Source organism: Sturnira hondurensis, unplaced genomic scaffold (assembly GCF_014824575.4).
Source record: "Sturnira hondurensis isolate 20B ecotype Veracruz unplaced genomic scaffold, ASM1482457v3 Scaffold0014432, whole genome shotgun sequence".
NCBI classification, from domain to species: Eukaryota; Metazoa; Chordata; class Mammalia; order Chiroptera; family Phyllostomidae; genus Sturnira; species Sturnira hondurensis.
The window spans coordinates 2362289-2387880 of NW_028087063.1; the positions used below are offsets into that span (position 1 = coordinate 2362289).

Consider the following 25592-nt stretch of genomic DNA (forward strand, 5'->3'; position numbering starts at 1 on the left):
TTATTACCTTTACATCATCATTACTATTTTTGTTATTATTACCTTCATGATATTGTGTTCGCATGCTCATTTCCACATGCTTTCAGAATGGGGGAGGGAGTGCCATTACAGCTGGTATCCATGAAACGACCTTGCGCAGGCATGTAGAAAGACACTAGAAGATTAAAGCAACATCTATCATGTGTTTCATAAAAGGAAAGTGACCCACGAGCGTTCCTTGTATTCTACTGAATAGAAAAATTCAAAAGTACTTGTTGCATGTCTACTGTGCGCCAAGCATTGTGCCTCATGTTGCTGTGTTCTTGGCTTCTCGGGCAAGAATTCTGGGAGGTTTTTCATGGATTTCACCATTGTCTAAGTCAGGTCCTAAGCTTTTCGGCTTCAACTTTTGAAACCACAGTTAGCTAAAACTTGAAGGCAGCCTGAAACAACGTTAAACGTGGCGAAGTGAACAGCAATAAGAAAAATCAAAAAAAATGATGATTTGTCCAAGAAATTGGGTCCAAAATGTGGACACAATTTTGACTTGGAGTGGAGTTTGTATAAGGAAGTAAGGGAAATAGGACCTGAAAAGTAGGCTGGTGGCAGATCACAAAAGGTCCTCAGTGCCAGACGAACATTATGTTTTTGCTCAGTAATTAAAATGGCCAAAGCGGTGCAGTGCCCAACAAATTGGAAAGGGGGAGACAAGCTAGACAACCCAGCTAGAATGTGATTGCAGCGGTCCTGCTGTGGGGACATATATTGGAGCGGTGACAATAAAACAAAGGAGACGGAGTATTTTGAGGGGTGAAGAAAAAAAGACATATTTGCTGATCACAATTCCAATCTAAAACGTGTTGTCAGGCCACATTTTCCTGAGTACTTAAGTCTCTGAATTCAATGGTCAGAGATAGGTTGGTTCTTCCAGATATTTCAATGGCTGAGAAGGCTACTTCACTCACCATGAGCATCACATCCGTGTGGGTGCCCGTAATAATGGAAGCTGTGTGTGGGCATCCACGTCCCCAGCACCATTCTTCGCACTAGCCAAAAGGTGGAACCAAGCCAAGTGTCCACCCACAAATGAGTAGATACACAAAATGTAACACATACATACAATGAAATATTTTTTCAGCCTTAAAAAGAACTAAAATCCTGGTTCATGCTACAATGTAGAAGAGCCCTGAAGACCTCGTGTTAAACGAAACAAGCACAACGCAAAGGGACGACTACACTCTGACCGCACTCAGCACTCCCACGAGGCGCACAGGGCAGTCACATCACAGAGACAGAGAGCAGAGCAATAGTTGCCAGGGGTTTGGAGAAAGGAAAATAGGAAGATATTGTTTAACGCGTGTAGAATTTCATTTAGGAATGATAAAAAATTGGGGGTGGTTGCACAATAATGTGAATGTCACTTCACTGTACACTGATAATGGATGAAATGATATATCTTATGTTATATGTGTTTTACAACAATGAAAAAAAACAATAACATGGCTCTGATGCCCTGAGGGGGGAAAAACAGGAAGGTCAGGCTTGCCAATCCATTTAGCCAAGCTGCTCCTCCCAGAGGGAGCCCTTCCCCAGGCCAGACTCTCTTCACTGACTTGTTCAACCAGAGAGATGAAAAGAAAAAGTGCCAACTGCCATCTACATCAAAATGGTAATGATAGCACAAGGGTACATGCCTGTCTGCTTGTCATCTGCCCTGGTCAGACACTCACGGGACAGGAAAATTCCCTTTACTAGTCAAATCAACACCTCACCTGGGCACTTCCACGTGATAACAAACTCCTCAAGGAAAGGAAAAGTAGCTTGCCTGTCTCCATACCCATAAGCCCAGAGCCATGGCAAATGGCTCAATTCACAGACACAATCACTGAGCTTTAGGGAATTAGAATTACTTAATAGACTTCTACCAGTTTAAATTCTCCATGTGTTCAGCACCACGCCAGGTGGAATGCGAATGTGGAAAAAGTATAAGACATGGTCCCTGCCTTTTAAGATCATATAATCTACTTGAGGGGACAAAAATCGTACAATGATACAATAATGAACATTATGAGACAGAATATAATTAGGTGCTAAATTGTGTAGTGCAGATTATAAGTACTCTAGGAGGTCATAAAAATGTCTAACATCCTGTGGAAATGAATAATGAGTGGGGAAGTCTTTACTCACTGCCTGCTTGTAAGAGCAAGCCGAGAAAGCTATTAAATGGAATGAAGGCTTTTAAAAATATTCATTACATTTTAATTTTATGTGTTATACACCTCCTCTACCAAATAGTCCCTTTCTTAATGTTTTCTCAAATTTAATTTTTTTCTTAGGCTATTTTACAAGTAATTAGAGAGTGCCTCAAAGGAAAATAAATAAACGTGCCAACAACCCTTTGAATGAATGTGTAAATCACCGTGAAACAGAGGTACTCAATGAAAAATTAGTAAATTCAGCCTTCACAAAAATAAACCTTTCATTCAAGGCTTAATTTGTTCACACAAAGCCAAGAAATAGCTATACAGACTCCCCGCCTGCCCACATGGGTGCTAATGAGATCCAATGACAATTTTATTCGTTTATCATCAGCATTCAGACCATCTGCTTTAAACTGGGAATCTCACATTCCTCTTCATGGCGCAGATCAAAACAGACAGAGATTTTTGTTCCTACAAAGAAAGACTCAAACTGTGAGTGTATATATCTTTTTGTTACGGCCAACCTCAAACATTAAAATTTGTATGGCTGTGTCTCTTAGGCAGTGAGCTGAAAGAGCAAGGCATTAAATTCTAGTTTCTATACTCTGTCTCCATCATGTTCTTTGTCCCTCTTCCCCAAGTAGCAATCAAACAGACTGCACTCCACCGGAGTTGAGTAAATACAGAGCCACCTGGTATTTCTCAGTCAACTATTAGTCCCACGTAATACACTGCTACATAACAAACTATCCCAATCCTTTGTGACTTAAAACAACCATTTTGTTTCACTCATGATTTTGTGGATCAGGAACTTAGGAGAGTACAGCTTGGGCTTGGGGGTTCATCCCATCCCCCTAGAGCGACCTGGTAGCTGAGCAGATAATCAATGTTCATGATGGTTTCCTCACTTAAATGTCTTGCACATCTGTGGTATCTCTCTCTCTCTCATCCTCTAGAAAGAGCCAGGACTAGGGCAAGGCAAGGAACGGTGCCTTGGGCATACCATTTTTAAATGAACTCACTCCCAAGTGCTGCCCTTGGACTGCCTCAGCCTTGAGACTGAGCATCTTCTTAAGAGTGAAGCTCCTGCTTCACTCTTAAGAAGTGCAGAGTTTAAGGAGGTGCTGGGCTCAGTGTCAGGCAAGGACCCTGGAGGACGAGTGCCTCCTTGAATTTTGCTCCCTAGGTACCTCACTCACCTTACCCTAGCCCTGGCCCTGCCTCAGGGCCTCTCCACATGGCTCAGTGGTGTTGGGGCTTCTCACAGCATGATGGCTTCAGAAAAGTCATCCCTCCTACAAAATAGTTATCCCTAGTGGCTATGTCAAGAAAGGTCTATGCATTTCACTGGTGTCACTTTGGCCCTATTCTGTTGGTCAAAGTAGTCACTAGTTCTGCCCAGATCCATGGATAGAGAAATAGACACCACCTACTGTGCAGGGTCTAAGATGGTCTCTGTGGGAAAGCTAGTGGTATGAGAGACATTTCTGCAGCCATCTTTGCAAAATACCCTCTTCCACAACTTTCTTTATAAACTTTCCTTCACATTATTCCTGGAATGCTGTAACATCCTCCCAATTAATATCCTCACCTCTGAACTTCACCTTCAGTTCAGCATACTGAAGTATACAGCTTGCTACCATACCTCCCTGTTATAACTGTCTTATTAGTTCCCTTGCTTAAGGTTCCAGTGATCCCCCGGCTTATAAATAAAACCCACACTCTTCTACCAACCATTAAAATGTTCCATGATTTGGTATCATCTCATTTATTATCAGTTGAATTGTATCCCCCAAAAGGATATGTTCAAATCCTAACCTCCCAGTTAGGTAAATGCAACCTATTTGGGCATAAGGTCTTTACAGGTCTAATCAAATTAAAATAAGCTCATGCCGTGTTAGGTTGGACCTTAATCCAATAACCAATGTCTCTGTAACAAAAAGGAGAGAGAAATCTGGACAAAGAGGCACAGACAAGACATAGGAAAGAAGGCCATGTGAAGACAGAGACAGATTGGAGTGATACACCTACCAGCCAAGAAATGCCAGCGATTGCCAGGAGCTAGAAAGAGACAAGGAAGGATTCTTCCCGGCCACCTTCAGAGGAAGCATGATCCTGCCAACATCTTGATTTCGCGTTTCTGGCCTCCTGACTACCAGAGAACAAATTTCTGTCACTTTAATCTGCAAGGTTTGTGGTGATTTGTTATGACAGCCCTAGGTATCTCACATTGCCGCACTCCAGTTCCAGCCCCACTGCGTCCAGACACTCCTCCTCTGCTCCAGCAAAGGTCTCTTTCCTGTCCCCATATTCCAATTAATTACAGCATCTGTCTTTGTCTTTTCCTTCCACTAAAAGGAGCAAAGCAAAGCAGTACACACACCTATAAACTGTGGCTGAGTTATAACCGACATCTCCTGGCACTCTGCTAGGCAGAGGTACTTGTTCCAAATGCTGAGTCAGAGTGTACATGGTATAAAGAGAGTCACACACATTTGTCAACTTAAAAAAATGTTGAGAAGACACTAAGTTTTTTTTTAGGAAGTGCTTAGACTTAGCAGTAGAACAACTCTTTCCCTGTCATTTTCTTTGCTCATCAAAAAGGAAAGTGTTTAAGCAAGAAGAGAGTACACTACGGAAACAGATCGTGCAGAGCTGCAGAAGTCCTTCCTCGGCTCCTCAGCTCTCAGCTGTCAGGAAGTGCATGACCTGCAGCGGCTTCAGTCACCTGAACCAGAAATGACTCCCAAATGGTAGTTCAACAGCCTCGAGCTCTGGTGGGGCTGCCCTCATTATTCCTCCCATTTCCATGTTCAGAAACAGCATAGGAAAATCTCCCCAAAGAATTCGGGAGGTCATTTATCCTTTTCCAAAACTACCTGATAGGGTAACATGTGCAAAACAGATACAATTCTTCTTAATAATGGTCAGGATGGGACATTTTAGAGTACTTACTGATCATTTGGTTGCGAATACAGATCAGGCCGGAGAGTTGTGGGACAGTGTGCAGAAGGCAGGAAGTGATCTATTGTCCTGTTCTATCCTGTGCTGGTCACTCTATGCCTGCAGCCCAGAACGCCCTGTGGACGCCACACCTTCACAAGGAAGCAGGCAACCTACAAGGCATTTCGGAAAGTGAGCAAGTTAGAGACGAGGCTTGAGGAAGAGCAGAATGTTTAACTTAAAACAGTATAAGTTTCAGGGGGGGAAACAACATAATTATCTTAATATCTAAGAAAGACTTTTCTAGTAAAGAGTGAGACTTATTTTTTGTGCCCCAAAGAGTAAAGCTGTCACCAATAAATGGAAGTTACAGGAAGACAGAGTCTGAATTCTTGTAGGAGAGATCCTCAAAATCAAGTAACTGTGAATTGTCCCTGAAAATGTTCATGTAAAAACTTGGAACTTCTCAGCAATATCTTATTTACCTTTATACCCCTAATGCAGAACATGGTTACTCGAATATAATAACTGATTAATATGTATTCGGTCAATAAAAGGCAATTCAAATGGTCCCTTTACACCTGGGATTCCAGTACCTTAGAGTTCCAAAAGAAACTCCACTACGAGTCACCACTTTTTCCTGTCACGCAGCCATAGTCCCTTTCAGCTGCATGAGCACCCCTCAGGAAAATAAAAAGGATTCCAAACACATCAGTAGGGACATTTCAGGTAGTAATATATAGTAATTAAGCAAAAAATGTGAAACACTTAACAAGAGATTCGAATATACACATTTACACACACACTTACTCCCTCTAAAATTCCCCTGTTCAAGGCAAAAGTGAGCTGCAATTTAGTGAACCTTTAGCACAGGCATTATTCTTAGTGCTTTCATTTCATTCAAAAGCATTCGCCGAATGCTGACAGCGCTCCAGGCATGCCCAGTACTTTCAACCAATTTAGTGAAGTAGGTATTAATATCTCCACTTGAAAACCTAAGGAGTTATGTAACTTGTCCAAGTTCAGGCTGCCACTACACAGAGCACTTGTGCACTTTTTTTTTTTAAAAGGCAAGGTACTTCTTCAGGATCGTGTACTTTCACTTGTCAGAAAATGTATCATAAGGTACTAATTTTATTAGAACAAGAACCTTTACTGTCTTATGCCAGAAAAGTGTCTCAATAAATATCCAGACCGATAATGTCTATGATCCAAATACTGTGCACTTTAGACGAGATCTGTGCGCGTGCACAGTATCCACAACAGTAAAGGGCAGCCCTCTGAGTCTCAACAAATGCAGCGCCAGAGCTTTTCCGCCAAAGCACAGCCAGTGACTCCCACCCTAGAGGAGAACAATCAAGAGTCTCACACGAATTACATAACCCTCTGGCTGCATGTTGCTCTATCTCTTTTCAGCGCTGTTTTATACTCTGTAACTCAGAATAGGTATTTAAATGGGCATAGATCCACTGAATAGACAAGAAGCAAATAACAATAGATGAATATGAAGGGTTTCCCAGAAAACCCATCGTCAACATCTCCCAGACAAAAATGCTTCTCCAACGTCTGATTTACCTACCACGAAAAGGGGAAAATGTCCTTGAAATGAGTATGAAGCTGTCGTTCTCATGTATGTCAACCAAATAATCAGAGCCTAAAGGTCTTAATTATTACAAAAATGACTTAAATAAGATTGAGAGCTTCAGATCAAGTTCAAAATCAAGTCAAAGTGCTTGGGATCAATAGTAAGCCAAATTCTGGAAGAAAGGTATTTAGGTAACAGGGGTCTTTATGAAAAGGTTTTGACTTTTCCTAGGGAAGATATCGCAGAGTGAGAAATGGTCTCGACACCCAATGGGAATTAAAACATCCTTAGAAAAAGCAGCGAGTGTTTCTGTGGCGTTTCAGTCACCCAAACCGCACTTGCTGGGGCTCCGTTGTGTCGCAGGTTTTATATTAGATGCTGAGAACACAGTGATGGTCCAATGCATGCTCCACTCTTGCTGCAGCAGGAAACGTGACCGTAACAACGGGAAGTGTGGTGGGTGCCACAGTGGGGAGCCAGATGAACTGTGATTGGCCCACTTGACGTTCTCCACATACAATTTCTTAAAGTTTAAGTAAGTAGAGCTCACAAAAATTTAAATAAGTGTTAACATGAACTTACAGACAGGAAAAAGAACCCATGGGCAACAGTGTGGTGATTACCGGGGGGAGAGGGATGTAAGGGGACTAAAAGTTAATAAAAAATACAATAACGATTAAAAAGCAAAAATGTCCCTATCATCATACCTCGCACATAGTGAATTTGCAATAGACATGGCATGAATAATGGATTTCCCCGCTTACCAATTAGAGGTGGGCTGTAAACAAACATCCACATCAATTACAAAAGAAGTGTTCACGAATACAAAAATTTTTAGATAGCCAAAAGCCTAAGGTGATTTGAGAGAAGTCATTTAAATACAAACATCATAATGACCAGTTTAAAATATACAAAACCATTGTCATGTTTCTTAGGCCTATTTAATGATCTATTTTCAGCATCTCAGTAGCACATTTATTTCTATTTTCAAAGCTATGTGGACAATTTTTTCCCTAAATCTCAGCCTTATTTATCCACCTGGCTTTGGCAAGAGTGCTCAACAACGAGGAGCTCTCTAAGAACTTTCCCTGTGCTCTGGCTGGTGTAGCTCAGTGGATTGAGCGCGGGCTGCGAACCAAAGGGTCACCAGCTCGATTCCCAGTCGCAGGCCAGGTCCCCCAGTGGGGGTCACATGAGAGGCAACCACACACTGATGTTTCTCTCCCTCTCCCCCTCCCTTCCTCTCTCTCTAAGAATAAATAAATAATAAATAATTTTTTTAAAAAAACTTCCCTTGTTTGCAGCCATCCACACAGAGGGAGTCTGAGCTTAAACGAAAGAGAAAGACAGACAGACAAAGACACAGAATCCTTGCTGTATAGAGGGGATCTACACACACGAATTCCAGCTTTACAAGGGGATAATTTGGGATGAATGTCTGTACCGTCGATAGCTTTAACCATTCTGCCCTCTACTAACCAAGTTGCCCAATGGATGTTTAACTGAAACATAAACAAAATTTTACACACCTTACTCACTTTTTGTGTTTTGGACTTCCTTTTTATTGAATTTACTGGGGTGACATTGGTTAATACCATTATATAGGTTTCAGGTGTACGATTCTATAACTCATCATCTGTACATTGTACTGGGTGTTCACGGCCCCAAGTCAAGTCTCTTTCAGTCACCGTTTGTCCCCTCTTCACCCCTTTCTACCCCCTCCCACTCCCCTTTCCCTCTGGTAATCTCAACACTGTTGTCCCTGTCTGAGTTTTTTTTGTTGTTCTTTGCTTCTTAAGACTTATTTTTGTTCCTCTCATGTTCTATTATAAATAACTTGAGGATGGGAGCCTGTCTGAGAAGTTCTCTCATCAGCATCTAGCCCAGCACCACATGCAATGAAGCACTTACAACACGCTTTGGAAGCCACCTCACATGTGAAATTCAGAAGTTGGCACTTTTAAAAAAACAGACTTTCAGGTCACGTCTGAGGTGAAGGAAAATCACAAAATACTAGAAATAAAAGGGGCCTGCAACTATTCAAAATAGAACTGTCAACAATTGGTTTAACCTTGCAAATTTCTTCCATCCTAATTCCTATCACCACCACCACTTACCAGAAAATACTTCCAAACTTTCCATGCGGAGTCTACGGAACCTCAGACGGGAAAGAAAGGAGACTCTAAACACACCTTCAGAGCTGGAGAGCTCCAGCAGAGCGAGGACGCAGGTGCACCTGCGCCAGAGTGGGGCTTGTGACTGGGCCTCCCCCGGAACTTGTCCTCCCTCCCCACCCCCACGCTGGCCCTGCTCAGCGCTTTGCAGAGGACTCAGTGCAGAAGTGATGGAGCTGTGGACCTGTCGAGAGGGGCCCGAGTGCGTGCTTAAAGCACCCGAGATTTTCTAAAGCAACAGGGGAACATGGTGGGAAATTCACCATCGCCATTGCCAGAAAGAGCGATTTATGGTTTTGCTCTTTTTTAAAGCAGCCCGTCTGGCCTCATATTATATCGCTTGTGAACTTTTATTTCTGAATCTTGACTAAACTGCTTATGCTTCATTTATTGACTTCAAAAAATATTAGGCAGGCGCATTGCATTGCTTATCCACCTCCTCATTACTAGAGCAATCAGTTTTGTACTCTTATTTGGAATAAATATCAGCGCCTCTTCACTGAATGCCATTAATACATTCACAGGCCACTAAGCTAAAAATCAACAGTAGAAGAAATTCCAAGAAGAGGCCATCCTAGCAATGAGGTATTCCTACTTGTGAAGTAAACCCAATGTTCTTTCATGTGGTCCAAGACCTTTACACCCAAACCTGAATTGTATGTAGACTAACACCAAACATTCATTAAACGCTTTTGACAAAAACCATTCTTTTTTTAAAAAAACAGACGTGGTGTTTGTCTACTCTCTTGGAAAGAAAATACAGGCTCCACCTAGTCTTCAATAGGGGCCTGTATGCAGATCTGATAAGGGTGTGCACAGGCAGAAATGCCAAAATCACATGCATTTAGTAACCTAAAAACAATCATTAAAAAGAGACATTTCCTCAGGTACTTACAGGCTAAAATTTTTGTGTTCTTCTCGCTTTTTTTTTACTAAAAGTTTCCTATTACCCCTAAGAGTTGGAATGCAAATATTCCTAATACTTCCTTCTAGGTCTGTATAAATTCCCCCAACTTCCTCCTTCTCTGGCACTGAAATCAAAAGTACATCCTCCCAACAAAGGCCCTAGTACTAGGCTGCTACTGAGTGGTCACACTCACTCAACGTAAGTTTATTACAAACATATGCAGAATTTGTACTAAATGCTGCAGTACTGGGGATTATGCAAACATACATTTTTAAAAAGGATAGCCAACATTCCTGATTTGTAATTTAGACAAATGAAATTAATCTAAATATACATAAAATAAAACAGTAAAAAGGAGAAGAAATGAAATGGCAGGGGAAGGGATGGGATGGAATTAAAAAAATGAAGTGAAAAGAAATGGGAAAATTGCCCTGACTGGTGCGGCTCAGTGCACTGAGCGCCAGCCTGAGAACCAAAGGGTCACCAGTTTGATTCCTGATCAGAGCACATGCCTGGTTTGCAAGCCAGGTCCCCAGCAGGGGGCACAAGAGAGGCAACCACACACTGATGCTTCTCTCCCTCTTTTTCCTTCTCTTCCTTTCTGCCTAAAAATAAATAAGTAAAATCTTAAATTTTAAAAAAAGGAAGGAAATGGGAAAATGAGTTTTTTACTCTTGGATCCTTTCATGGGCATCATACTGTTGTTCGACATTTTTCTAAATTACTATGAAAAGCTTAAGGGCATAGTCTATCCTACTTTTTGCCACATCTTGAACACCCGCCATAGTGGAGAATGTAAATTTAAGTGAGTAAATAAATAAATAGTGAGGTTTCACACAAGAGAAACAGAACGTGTTATGAGCACTGAAATCAATGCTGTGAATATAACTACCTCAAGCTTTAAGGAATCAGCTTGTTAATTGTTACCTGAAGTAAGGCATGTAAATGTTGTCTCAAATTTTATTTAGTAAAATCCATCATTTGTGCCTTTGAAGTGGGAACTTCCGAAGTTTTAGAAGTGACAGTGTGAAAAACTTAATCTTTCAAAAGGATTTGAAAAGAATATCAAAACCTAAGTCCTTCAAGAGTAATTCGGTCTAGATTTCTAGGGTTATCCTAACAGGGTATAATTTTGTAGGTAAATATGCTTGGAATTTTCTAAATATTAAAAGGGTCTTGTCTAATCATGTTCTCCATGGACAAAGTCTGAGCAAAACCCAAAAACTGAAGCAAGATCCCAAGCTTGTAAATTGCTCTGACGGAGTGAGAGGGGATCCAGGCACCTCATTACCTAATCCCTCTGGAAGCTCTGGCATGCAGGGACTAGCAGCCCGGGCGCTCTAGAGATCTGAAACCCGGAACGGTTAACACGAAACTCCCACGCTCAAACACACAGATTGCACATGGGCTCACTTCCACCCAGGAGGTAGCCCTGTGCTCTTTGGAAACTGCAGAGTAAACCAGGAAATCAACTCGGAGCATTATGTGTCTCTGCTCTGCCTCTGGCCCCCAACCCACATTTTAATGGTTCTGAGAAGTTTCTATGACCAAACCCACAAGAGGCAGAGACCTGAAGGCTCACAGATGACCCATCCAGGCTTTTCCTTGGAGATAAGCCAGTTTTCTAACCCACGCCCTGGAAGAGGAATGCACAGATCTGTTCAAGATTGAACTGCTTTTCCCTTATTGTATGTAAATTATTCATAACCTCTTCTTTTTCCCCATTTTGCTCCGTTTTCTCTGTTTGCTCCTTGCTCCCACTTTACCAATTTCTCTCTAAGTGACCTCAATCGCCTTGTACTCTTGTTGCCCTCCGAAACTTAAAAAGACAACTGGATTCCTTAGCCTAATAACTGGATCAAAGACTCATTTTCAACGTATCAGGGAGTAGGAAAAGCTGCAGGTTTCATGAATTTTTTTGGATATTCAGCTTTTTAGGAAGCAATTCTTGAAATTACTCTGGTTTAGTTTTTCCTGAATTTATTAGGGTTACATTGGTCGATAAAGTTATATAGGTTTCAAGTGTGCAATTCCTCAATACATCATCTGCACACTGCATTGTATGCTCACCACCCAGAGTCTGGTCTTCTGTCACCATTTACCTTCCTTTACCCTCTTCACCCTGTCCCTTCCCCTCTGCTGCACTCTGGTAATCACCATACTGTTGTCCGTATCCATAAATTTTTGTTGTTGCTGTTTTCTTAATCCCTTCACTCCGTTTTAAGTCTTGGAACTATGCCTAACTTCTCTGGTAGCACGCTAACATTGCACTAAAAAGTGGAATGTTATGAAAACCCATTTCTGTAGTCTGAGCTTCCACATGACCAGCAGGGGGCAGTAGCGTACCAGGAATCATGAAGATTGTCTAGGTCTCTGAAAAAGGATTGAATTGCCGCTCTGGGTCTGCGTTTGCCACCGCGATGATCTCAGTTTGGAGATGAAGTCTTTTGTTCTGTGTCCTGTTTTACAATGCGCTGTTCAGTTTTTTATATGAGTTGTGACTTACACAGCATTTCACTGTGCCAGTTTCGCTTAAGAAAAACAAGTGAAAGAGAAAATGAAAATGCTGCCAAATGAAACACGTAAAGTCAAGGAAGAAGTAATGGTACATAAATTTAAAGTTTGTCCCTTCTCTGTTCCCATCCACTTGAATCCTGAAGGGTTTTTTTTCTGGATTACACACTTAATTCATCCCTGTGCTTCCTCCTATACGGACATCTATTTCATTCCAGTTTCTTTGCCAATTTTATGTTCTTTTTTATTATTATTATTTTAGGTCTATTTGTTTGTTTAAAAAGGGGGGTGGGCAAGCCAAATACTTAACTTAAAAAGAATAAAAAATACTTCTATGTCGCGTTTTGGCCCGTAGTCAAACCTCCCAGTATAGAATTTTAATGTTTTCTATGCTTTTTGAACATTTTATTTCAATGAAGTGTTTCAGAACAACTCTTCCCCTGTAAATGCACACGTTCATCCAAGCAGTGAAACGCTGCAAAGAGGCATCTGATGTGTCTGGGGGAGAATCTAGAGTAGATACAACATCAGCAATTTGAAGGGTCATTTACATTGTTTTGGGAAGGTGTTTCCGTAAACCAACCCTCCAAATCAGCAGAGATGAAACTACTTTCATGCATACTTGAAGTTGCACCCCAAAATATGAGCCTGGTTTCCTCTCCTCTCTAGGCTAGCGTATCCAGAGTTTTTCATGCATCCCCTTATAGTTATTCATTTAGGACTTTGAGATGGCAGAAGTAATGTTATTTTCAAGACCTGGCACTAAAATTCCTGTCAAAGACGTGGCCTTGTGCCCTCCCTGAGACAGAGAGGGCTCTGCCCATCCCGTTGACCCTCCCCTCTGGCCAATTTCCCACTCTTCTCCTCCTCGCTGGCCTTGGAAAACGCACCACGTACGTAGCCTTCTGTTTCAGGGCCTTTGCTTCAGCCGTTCTCTCCCCCAGGACAAGTGTTAATCTCACTTACCCAAATAGCTCATTTGTGCACCTACTGCAACAGTCTGTGCGAAATCACCTTCTCAGTGAAGCCTTCCCTGACTACCTATTTAAAATGGAATATTCTGCCCGGCATTTCCTATCCCCCTTTCTCCTTCATTTCCTCAATAGTACTTACCATCACCAGATATGCTAGATATTACGTACATAAATATAACATGAGATGAGACATCTGAAACCAAACATATCAACCAATAGAGGGCTTGACCCCACTATTAAAAGGAAAATCAAAACCCAACTCTATGCTGCACAGAAAAGACAAAAAAAACCCATAGATAATAATTCAGAAATACTAACAATGACAAAAAATGGAAAGAGGTATACCAACAAAATGCAAATAAGAATAACAAACAAATTTTGAAATCCAATTAAGTAGAATTCAGACCAAAACCATCACCAAGACAAAGGGCACCTTGTAATGCTAATGGCTACAATTCACGGTGAAAATTAAATATAAAGATTTGCACGCAATAATGCAGCTTCTTTTATGTGGCAGAAACTACAAGAGAAGATTCACATAGAACAGAAATACATACATAATAGCAGACTTTAGTACACTTTTCTTAGTACACAACCAAAAAAATCGTGCAAAGAACATTTATGATAATTGACCCTATAATTTACATACAGAGACAAGTATATCTCAATAATTACATTAAAAATACAAACAATATTCTCCATTGACCGTAAGATAAAAGTAGTAATCCATAACAATCAAAACATACAATTTTTTTTAATTTTTCATGATCTACTTATTACTGTTGTTCAAGTACAGTTGTCTCCGTTTTCCCCTTATCACACCCCCGACCCCACACATCCCCATCTCCCACCCTCGATCCTACCCTCCTCTGGCTTTGTCCATGTGTCTTTGATACACGTTCCTTGACGACCCTCCCCCTTTTTCCCATTGTCCGCCTCCCCCACCCCCATCCCAGTTAAACATAGGTTGGCTCAAGGGGAAATACCAGCTGATATTAAGAATTTCAAGAAAAGAAAATAATGAAACGACATCAGAGTCTATGAAACAGTGCTAAAAATGTTCAGAATAAAATTCACAGATTTAAATATTTACATCATTAAAAATAAGAGAAATAAAAATAAAACATTGTACTCAAAAAGTCAGAAATATTTAAGACTTGCTTTATTTTCCCACTTTGGATTTAATTACTTTTTTAAATTAAACAACCTAGGTTTGAAAACAACCTGAAACAAACCTATGTATGAAACAGCATTTAACAATTTTACATTTAGGTATAATATTGGTACTGTTATTTTGAAACTATTATATGTATTGTGGAAAAAGTAAATTAGCAACTGTGTTCATACAGTGTAGGAATCATGCTTTTTACCAGAGAAAAAGATGTGCAATACAAAATTAAATAAATAAATAATTCTTTAATCTTTTGTTAAATTTGCAATATAAGCACACATTTATTATTTATCTTTATTTTTCTTTGAAAAACTACTTATTTTCTATATCTTGTACTGAAAAGTCTGAGAAGGAGCAGCAACCCATTTTGCCATGAACACCCTTAAGTGCACAGATTGTGGTCGGCAAACACCATTTTCACTGAACACAATGAAGGCTCCTTTGAGAAATGGTTGATTAAGTCTGGAGCAGTAAACAAGGCTGTTCCAATATGACGCTGGGACTCTTCCATTGTCCAAAAGCAAGGAAGCCATCAAGATACTCACAGTTGTCAAATGAGCATTGAAGCCCAAGATGCACAGTTTGAGCTTTAAGATGAATAGTTACTGTAATTATATAAAGGTGTAAATAGAGATGCCAATAGAAGTCATGGATAACCAGAGGCAATAGGAGGTTCAATATGGTAGCAGGATATAAAGTAATATATAAAAATCAACACCTTCATGTATTTAAGAAGTAACACCTAAAGGAAAAAGTAGGAGAGATGACCTCATTTACATTACCAAAAAAATAAAATATAACCATAGTAATTAATAAATGTAACAAGAAATGTGCAAAACTTACATGAGAGAAACTGGAAAGCTTCCTGAAAAGACACAAAACTGGGAGTTGAAAAAGAGGAAAAGTAACATTGCTCTTCAGTAGAATAATGCTAAGTCATAAAATGATACCAATATTTAAAGTATTTTATAGAGCTAGAGTCTATAGTTTACTTAAAAAATGAATAAGCAAGAATATCCAAGAAATAGGAAAAAGCAACCAAACAAAAAATAGCAATGAGGCAGGCCTAGCTGTAACAGATATTAGAGTACATTATATAGTGTCTGTAATTAAAACTCTAAGGTTAGTATATGAGTAAACAATCTGATCAATGGGAAAAAATAGAAATATAGATACAGCCCCAAGTACAATGTGGAAATTTATGTAAGTGACAAAAGTGGGCTCTCAAATCACTGGGAGAAAATTTGAATTTTAAAAATTAAACATTATTAGAACAGCTGGCTAGCCCCTTTAAAATATGTAAAATTGCGGGGAGCATGGGGTGGGGGGCGGGCAGGGTTGGGAATATAAGACAGAAACCTGTACTTGAACAAGAATTCAATAAAAATTATATTTAAAAAAATATGTAAAATTGAACATAACGTCACATAGATGAAACTCCAGCCCCCCAAAAAACAAAAATGTTGAACACGAATCTCATCATGAGAACCAGTCTGAGTATCTGAAAAAACCACTGGCCTGAACTTCTCAAGTATGTCAATACCAGAAAAAAACAACATACAAATAAAAGGTATGGTAGTATCCCAACTGGAAGAAACAAAAGANTTATTTTTAAAAAAATATGTAAAATTGAACATAACGTCACATAGATGAAATTCCAGCCCCCCAAAAAACAAAAATGTTGAACACGAATCTCATCATGAGAACCAGTCTGAGTATCTGAAAAAACCACTGGCCTGAACTTCTCAAGTATGTCAATACCAGAAAAAAACAACATACAAATAAAAGGTATGGTAGTATCCCAACTGGAAGAAACAAAAGACACTTGATAACTAGTAAATGTAACGGGTGATCCTTGTTAAATCCTGGACTTACAAACAATAGGATAAGCAAGGATTTGTTTATTTATTTGTTTTTTGCAGCGTGGGGACATGGGGAGGGGTTAATGGAGGAAATTCGAATATAGACTACGGTTACTAAATTGACAGTGTGTAGTGGATTCCGACTTCCTATGTCTGAAGAGCCTGATGATGTATTTCCTGAGGATACTGTATTGTGATCCTATAGTGCAGTAGTCCTCTCTAGAGGGGATTTAGCCCCCGCTCTCACGCACATACATTTGGCAATGTCTGTAAACATTTTTCGTTGTCACAACTGGGGGAGGGGAGGGTTGCTACTGGCATCTAGCCTACAAAGGCCAGGAGTGCCATTCAACATCGCACAATTCCCAAGACCGTTCCCCTGCCCCCACAACAAAGAATCATCCTGTCCAAAATGCCAGTGGCGCTGTGTTGGATAAGCCTGATTTAAGAGAACTCCAATTCTTAGTGGACAGGTACTGATACGGTAGAGTGAATTAAATGAAATTGTCGTTAGCGCAGACCACAGGTCAGTAATATTTAAAAGTGAAAGGTTACGACGTGCACAACTAACTCAAAATGTTCAGCAAAAATACTCTCTGTCTCCTTCCGCCCTGGCTTCCCTCCAGCCTTGGGGACAAGGAGGGTCGCACTCCTCCCCGGCGGGGCTTACCCGCAGAGCCTGCGCGGTGAGCGGGCTCTGCAGAGGCCTCTGCGCGTGCGCCCGGCGGCCAGCCACGCCCACGTAGCTCCGCTTCAAAAGTTACGGACAGACTGGCATACCGTGCAGTGCCACGCGGTTTCCCTCCACCGAGAAGAGGAAAGGAAGCTCCCGTGGCAGGGGGTTGGTATCTCTGGGGTGAGAACAGTGCGTTCCCAACTCAAACCCGGAAACCTTTTTTTTGTGATCCGCTGAGGGCGGCAGGGAGCGTCATTCGACCTTTCGGAGCCCCGGCCCGGAGGAGCCAGCTGTGTGTGGGCCCGCGCTGCGGCGGCCATCCCCTTCCAGGCTGGACCCCCGGAGGTGAGTTTCTGCACTCGGTAGCGGAAGCCGACTTCTTGCGTGTGGTGCGGCGGGCGGTACTGCGTCTCGTGGTACTGTTTCGGGGAAAGTGCCGGCGCGGCTCCTTCCCGACCGGGCGCATCGCCGGCAGCGCCTACCCAGGTAGATTCTAAAATAACCTCAAGACTTCTCAGCCTGTGTCTCTTAATCAAAGAGTTGGATTTTTCTATTAGAATCAGATAGCAGATATTTCAGGATTATCAGTCCAGGACCAGTCTCTGTCGCCTATTTGGCTTTTTTTTCTTTTAACTTTTTTTTAACAACCTCATAAAAATGTAAAAACAACTCTTAGCTCCTGGCCTAACAAAATATGAGAAGGACAGTGATTAGACTCTGACCATTTCTTCCCCAGCAAGGAGGTTGGAGCTTGGATTCTAACCACAGTATTGCAGTAAGGATTGGGTTCAGTGAGGGCTGCGACCCTCCTGCCTAGGTTCAGTTCACACTCTTAGGTCCGTACACCTGCACCTGGGCTCCTCCTTCCTGCTGGGTTGCTGGTGGTGAGTTCCTGCCGGGCAGCCAGGCCACCAGGAAACCCCCGGACCAGCAGCCACGCCCTACTTTAAAATAACAGTCTCTTATCTAGGACCAAAGCCCAAGTATTCACATTGTGCATAAACTAGGATAAAAGTAATGCAGGTATATTGCAAACAGTTGTATTTTTGTAGCATTTTTTTCTACCGATGAATGTAGCATATGACTGCTGTGGTAATTTGGAAAATACTGAAGAATATATCAAAGGAAATAAAAATTCTCTATAGCCAACCCATAAAAAATACGTATTACAGAATTTGTGTACTCTTTACTCCATTTTTCAATGCATATTAATAGGACAACTTACTGAATAACTGAATTTTTAAAAATATTTCTTAATAAACTTTTGTTGAAGTATCAAATACAGAAAAGTGGGCCAACTATAAATACACATTTCAGTGAACTTTGAGAGACTAACGCGAACATATCCTTGCGACCACCGCAGAGATCAAGAGACAGACCCTTCCAGCCTCTCTTTATCCCCTCAGTCAAGGGCGCCACTGCCTTAGCCGCACTTACACAGATCGTGTTGTCTGTTTTTGAGTTTCACATTAAATGAATTGTTCAGTAAATATTCTGTTGTTTTTCGTTTCTTTCACTTTAGATTATATTTGAGATTCATCTGTGTTGTTCCCAGTTACAGACCTTTTTTTTAAATATAATTTTTTAATTTAATTCTTGTTCAAGTACAGATTTCTGTTGTAACAGACCTTTTGAAAAAATTTTATACTGTATGACATTCAATTACATAAATACACCATCATTTATTTTCCTTTATACTACTTTTTATTAATTTTACTTTTATTGACATATAATTCACATACCATACAATTCATCCATATAAATTATACAATTCAATGGAGGTTTTTAGTGTATTCACAGACAGGTGCAACCATTCCCACAGTCAATTTTAGAACATTTACATCGCCTCAAAACAACTCCGTTCTTTAGCTATCATGCCCCCCCTGCCCCCAAACTTTCTCCAGCCCCAAGCAAGCAGTAATCTGCCTTCTGTCTCTATGTATTTGCCTATTGTGGACATTTCATTAAAATGGAATTATATTAAATGGGATGTCTTGTAACTGGTCCCTTACATTGATATTAAATATTCATGTTATTTCCAAGTTTTGAGATCATTATAGATGATACTACTGTGTATGATATGGATCAGTGAAAACAAATGTCTCACCCAGAGATACATATTTCTATTGGGATAAATAGCTAAAAGTGGAATAGCTGGGACAGAGGTTCTGCTTATTATTCCTACAATAAAATAGTTAGTAGTGCCTAAGAGTTTTTCAAGTTTATACTCCCCCCAGCAGTGAATAGTGAGTTCTCATTGCTCCATACCCATGCCAACATTTGGTGGCTGTGTGTTTGCAATTTACATTTCTCTAATGAAAAAGAAGTGTCTTTTCATGTGATTACTAGTCTTTTAGATATCCTCCTTAATGAAGTGCCTGTTGGTTCTTTACCCCATTTTTCTATTGAGTTGTCATTTTCTGCTTCATTTTTATATTCTGTATGTGAGTCTATTTTCATTTGAGTGCTACAAACATACACATGTAAACACGTTTTCATAGTCTGTGGCTTGCATTTTAACTGTCTCATTGTTAAATATGACTAAATGTAAATGTTTAATGTTCGGTGAAGTCTAATGTATTAGTCTTCCTTTATGGTGACTGCTGTTGCTATCCTGTTTAAGAAATCATTGCCTGCAAGGACATTCTCCGATGTTACCCTCTAAAAATATACTGTGTGCTTTTTTTTTTAATTTTTTTTAAATTTTGAGATTATTTTATTTATTTATTTATCTTTAGAGGGGAAGGAGAGAGGGAGAGAAACATCAATGTATGGTTGCCTTTCACGCATCCCCTGCTGGGAGTTGGCCTGCAGGGAACCAGCCTGCAACCCAGGCATGTGCCCTGACTGGGAATCGAACCGTGATCCTCTGGTTCGCAGGCTCGTGCTCAATCCACTGAGCTACGCCAGCCAGGGCTACTGTGTGCTTTTGAACGTTTAGGTCTGCTCACTCTGTGAATTGGCAGATGATGTGAAGCAGGTTAAGTGTTTCTTATATAGCTAGCCAGTTGGCTCAGGTCCTTTCCTTGAAAAGACCATCCTTTTCCCACTGTTCTGCAATGTCACCTTTGTCATAAATCAGTACAGATACTGGGATTAGTAAACAAAGACTTTACAATAAAGATGACCCATGTAGTAAAGAATCTTACTAAAATAAGATACAATAAATAAAGAGGGAATTTTAAGAGACATACAGATTATATTTTTTTAAAAAGGACAAAATGGCAGTCCTAGAACTGGAAAATAAGATATCTGAAGTTACTTAATGGGATTGTCAGTAGGTTGGACACAGTAGTAGAAAGGATGGTCAACTGGAAGAATGGTCTCTAGAAATCATGCCTCCGTGACTCACAGAATAGTATCACGTGCTCTCTAGCATACTTGAAATCGGACTCCTAGAAGGCAAAAAGAGTACGGGAAAGAAAAATATTTGAAAAAATATTCACAGAAACTTGCCAAATTTGACTGAGTATATTTTATCCAGGATATTTGATTGTTTTCCATGAAGAGTTGATCCCAATAACCTAGCTTGCCATGAATGGAACTTAGAAGTTAACATAAATAATACAAAGTTTTATATCTACATGGATAAGCAGGGCATTTTACAGTTGCACAAAATGTAGAAAAATGCTTTGTTGGGTGGAACTGTGCTGACTTACTGAACTTTTGACATAAATGCTGCCCGGCCTGGTAAAGGAAAACATTTTCACAGTTTTTCAAAATCTGCCCTCAGTGCGTAGTATGGCCCTGCATCCACTGCGAGCCCCTCTCTCACAACCTGGGGCTGCCTCCTTTCTCCAAGCCCTTTCTCCCCTCAGCTTCTAATGCTCGCATCTCTCAAACAACACTGGCCTCTTTCCATCTCAGACCTTTTAGGATTTTTTTTTTTCCATCTCCCCGAGTGCTCCTCCCCCAAAAACCCATGTGACTGACTCTCTTCTCCTCCTCAGGCCTTTGTTCAAATGTCATTTTCTCAGTGAGATTTATGGATTAAATGAAACAAAACCAAACAAAAAACTTGTTCATTCTTTTCCCCATCCCCAGTTGATTCTTTCAGATATAACTGATATAGGACAGTACATTAATTTCAGTTATAAATATGATTCTATATTTGTGTATATTGTGAAATGATCACCACACATAGTCATAAAATGTTTTTATTTGTGATGAGAACGTTTCAGATCTACTCTGCAACTTTCTAACATAGAATGCAGTACTGTTAACTTGGTCACTATGCTGTACATTATACCCCAGGGGTTATTTATTTTATAACTGAAGTTTGTACCTTTTGCCAACCTTCACCCATTTATTTTTATCTATATCTTTTATTTCAAACCCTGTGTATTTTAATTATTTAATTTGCTTATTACCTCACTTTCCACAGCACTAGAATATAAGTTCTGGGGAGGGGGGTGGGAAATTCACTGATTTTGTTCTCTTTGGTTTCCTCAGCACCTAGAATTTATAAAAACTTAAAGTTGTTAACAGTTTTCTCAGGGCTGGCTTCTAGACAACCTTAATTTCCTCCTAATAACCCCTGTATCTTTCAGGGTATTTTTTGAGTTTTTCGTGAATAAGAAAGCCCTGATAGTATTCTGATAATTTTTACATTTTTTAAGGTATATTTAAGTTTTTCAGCTTTGAGGATTATAGTTGTAAAAGTTTCAGGCTTTTACCAAGGAGAGTAAGAAATGTGATATGGTCGTTTCCAAAGCAACAAAAAGCTCCCCCTGATGGAGTACACTGAGGCCTTCTCCTTATTAGATTGGATTATCCAACCAAACCACTTAGCACTAGCATGACCAAGAAATTTGCCTATTCAATTAGAGAGTAATTTGCACCAACTATTTTTCTTTAGGTGGTCAGGCTTCAGGATGGATGATGAACTTCCAAAAAGGAAAAAGATGGAAAATCATCGAATTACCAAAAAGTGTGCTGCCCACTGAATGAGCGTTTCTAAAGACTCAAGAAAAATTATATTCCTGCATTATGTAATCTACCAACAAGCTACTAACCTACTGTCTTAGTCTAGTTTATTTTTGAAAGCAGAGCCTGAGATGAAGGCAGACATGTTCTACTTGGGAATGTGATCCTAGGAAGCAGGAATGAGACAGGAGTGAAGGGGTGGGGCAAGGCGAGGCCAGGAGGGAAAGAAAATACAAGCAAAACAAGGTAGTGTTATCAGGTGTCCAGCTTTGTTAATGGTTTCTCAGGGAAGAACCTTCTCAGGAGTCCTACTAAACTTTGTCTCAGACTGTCTGCCTGAGGGTTCAAAGGGAGAAGCAGTTCTCTCTTCTACATGTTGAGGACTGCTGTTAACCCCCCACCCCTATGGTGTTAACCCCCCACCCCTATGCGAAGCCAGAAGAGCCTCACTGGTACTGGAGCATCACACATTGCCACATTGGAGAAGCCTTGGGACAGGCAGCTAGATTCTTGGTGCATGCTGGAAGTGAGGCACTGCCAGCGCAGAGCAGGGCGAAGCCTGCCCAGAACTGTTCACCAGAGCTGCGGCTGGAATTGGAGGTTGAAGAGATGTGAGACAGTGCACACGAGTGTACAGAATGTGCTGTCAGCTCTGTCCGGATGTACTTCCTCCCCTTTCTGTAATTAAAATTTCAATGTCCAGAACAAGGATGGCAGAAGGGTTATATTTATTAGAGGGATGTTTATAAGAAATAGAACGTGAGAACTTGGAAAAATTTTAAGTATTCCATTTGAAAAATTGGATTATTGGCTAAAGATACTGGATATCTTCTAAACTCATGTAAGCTCTGAAAACAATCGTGCATTGTTTGGAGAAATAAAGTTAACCTTTTGTTATGTCTCTGTGAGCTTTATAAATCAACGTCATTTACTTTTCCTAGAGTACTATTTTCTACTGTCACATAGCACTAGTGATACAGAGCTTACAAGCAATGAAAGGACAATTGGTAGAAACAGAGGAAGGGAAAGTATTGGGTAATTTTTATCTCATAAAGGGTTGGCATTAACATTGGTTGGGGTGGGGGAAACTGCATGCTTTGATCCAGCCTTCCTCTAGGAGGCTCCACCTTACCAAAAATAGTTCTCTCCGTGCCTGCATCCCTGTGATGTTATCCTTTCTTATTTGATCTGGAATTGCTACCATAGGATAGAGCCTTCGTGTTACTCAATTCAATACATGTTGAGTTACTATTTGCTAACTGTAGGCACTATACCTTTGAGTAAGACATAATATAAAACTTAATATCCAAAAGTTTCAGAATATGTATTCTTTTAAGGTTTGCCTTTCAACATTAACCAAAACTGACCATTTGATTGATCACAAATCAAGGCTCAATCACAAAAATTCCTATGAAATTTTTAATGTATTTAGAGCTATAAATTTCCAAAGACTGAAATAATGTTGAGTATAAATTAAACCAGAAATCAATTATAGAAAGACAAAAAATTCCCAATGCTTATAATTTAAGGAACATACCCTGAATGATCCATAAGTCAAACTAAATCACAGTGGGATTTAGAAAATATATTGAAATAAATTCTAGTGGAAATACAACATATTAAAACTTGTAGGATTCTGTGAAAGCAAACACTTAAGGGAAATTTATAGCTCTAAATACATCAAAAATTTCATAGGAAGTTTGGCTATTGGTATTTCCAGAAGGCGGGGCTTGGGGGCATGTGTTGAAGCAGCTTTTCACACAGTAGACAACCAACAGCAAAGGACTGCTCACGGAGGGAAGGAAACGAGGTGACCAGTTGCCCAGCCTTCCTAGGCTTACGCATTGGATTGCTTTGCAGGAGAAGCAAGCAGAGCGACTCTTGCTGCATGGAGGAGACAAAGGTCGGAGTTGAACGAGACTGAGCTTGAATTTTTCAGGGCAGAGTATCAGTGAAGAGGGAAGTATGAGGACGAAAACAAGTCAATGGACACAAGCCTTTGTGTCCATTGCTGAACACTAAACTTAATTCCCAAAACTCACATAAGAATGGGAAACATTTAACCTCCATCCAGCTGTCATAGGAAGTTACTACTCAAACCGCAGACATTCTCTGGGATCCTAGGAAGGTTACACCTTGTGTAAGTCTGACAGTAAAGTCTGCACTAGACATGCCACAAAAAAGTAAATCCACAAACAAGCCTCAATACTATGAAGCTGATGCACAAGTAAGCTAAATACCCATCAGAACAAGTCCAAGTATGTTTTTTCAGGTCCTCCAAGATGCATGTGCAAAAATAGATTTATAAGGAATCTACCTGGGGGAATACCTCTGAGGGTTGACATGGAAAGCAGGCAGAGGAGGAGTTTTCAGGCTGTTGCATGTCTAACCCCTTTGAAGGAAAGAGGGATTGGAGGAGGATGGAGTAGCCAGGATCTCAGACTGCAACACAATTCCAACAAAACTGTAAGGTCAGGCTGATGAAACGACTCTCAGCAGTCTCCTTGCATACAGGAAAGGGCCTGCCTTAGTGTACTGGATCTGCTAATTTTTCTGATGGAAAAAACTTGGGAACTGTGGCCTCGGCAAGAAAATATCAATGGATTCAGAGAGCAGCTGATGGGGCCCTCAGTCAAGTAAGCTCTCCTGGCAAGAGATCTGGGTGGTGCACTTTCATCACTACCAGAGTCCGCTCCTTGTGCTGTTCAGTGCTATTTGGGGAGGAAGACCTCCATGGTTGCAGCGAGAGGGCCTCTCTTCCTGAGGAAAAGCTTAGCCCGGGGCAGTTGGTTAGAAGGATGAAACTGTATCCACTATCACTGATCTCAGGGCTCCACTGGGCCTCTTCCTCTCCTTCCCCCACCACCCCATTTTGGAATCCCCTCACAGTTACAATCACCTCAGCAGTTCTTCGTGGTTTACTTGATGATGTGTTGCAAACTTTCACTCCTGAGAGTTCTGAACCCTTAGTAATCATCCCCATCTTGGACTGAATTTGTTGTGTGTATCTGTTCAGTGACCATGGGACAAAGGAGCAACAGGAGGCACCAGGTGGCTCACCTGGAATCCACACATACCCCTCCCTGTCCCCTTGCAGAGAAGCAGCCCAACCCACTGCTCATGTCAGTCAATCACTCTGTGAATATGGTGACTTCCCGCCTGCACACTCACTCCTGGGCACAAGGAGTTCAAAGTGTTCTAGTGACAGCCATTCCTTGTGGTTCAGTGGGACCCACTGTAGCCCCTGGCAAGAGTCCGCCCTCTTTGGGAACCAAAACCTCTAAACTTGCAAGGGGCGGGGTTGCAGGGCAGAAAGCACATATACTTCCAATAAAAAAGTCATCAGGAGTGTTTTAGTGATGCCACTGCTTGTGCCACCACATTTGACTGTCACAATCCTTTGGGGCCCAGAGCACCATAGAGTTCCCAGGCTTAATGCACACACTGTATTCTGAAAGATGGCAACCCATCCTTTCAGAAGGTTGCCGCAAAGCTCACATCAGCTGTGCCTTTAGAAGACTGTCGTAGCATTCCATGAGTGGCTGTGTGTATAAGGCTGCAGGGTGGTGTAGTATGTGATACAAACAAGGGGTCCCATGGTCAGGGGCCAACTCTTGCCCCTTCATCACGATGAAGTGGTCAAATACCGTGTAAGTCCTGCATAGGGGTGCTGGCTGGAG

At 40.8% G+C, this 25592-nt stretch overlaps 1 long non-coding RNA gene across 1 annotated transcript; it reads left to right on the forward strand.

The window, feature by feature from the left end:
- Positions 1-17053: 17053 nt before the first annotated feature.
- Positions 17054-22809, forward strand: LOC118999008 (uncharacterized). Its single transcript, XR_005069016.1, has 2 exons — positions 17054-17331; positions 21845-22809. It is a non-coding gene; the product is annotated as an uncharacterized LOC118999008 (long non-coding RNA).
- The last annotated feature ends 2783 nt before the right edge of the window (positions 22810-25592 follow it).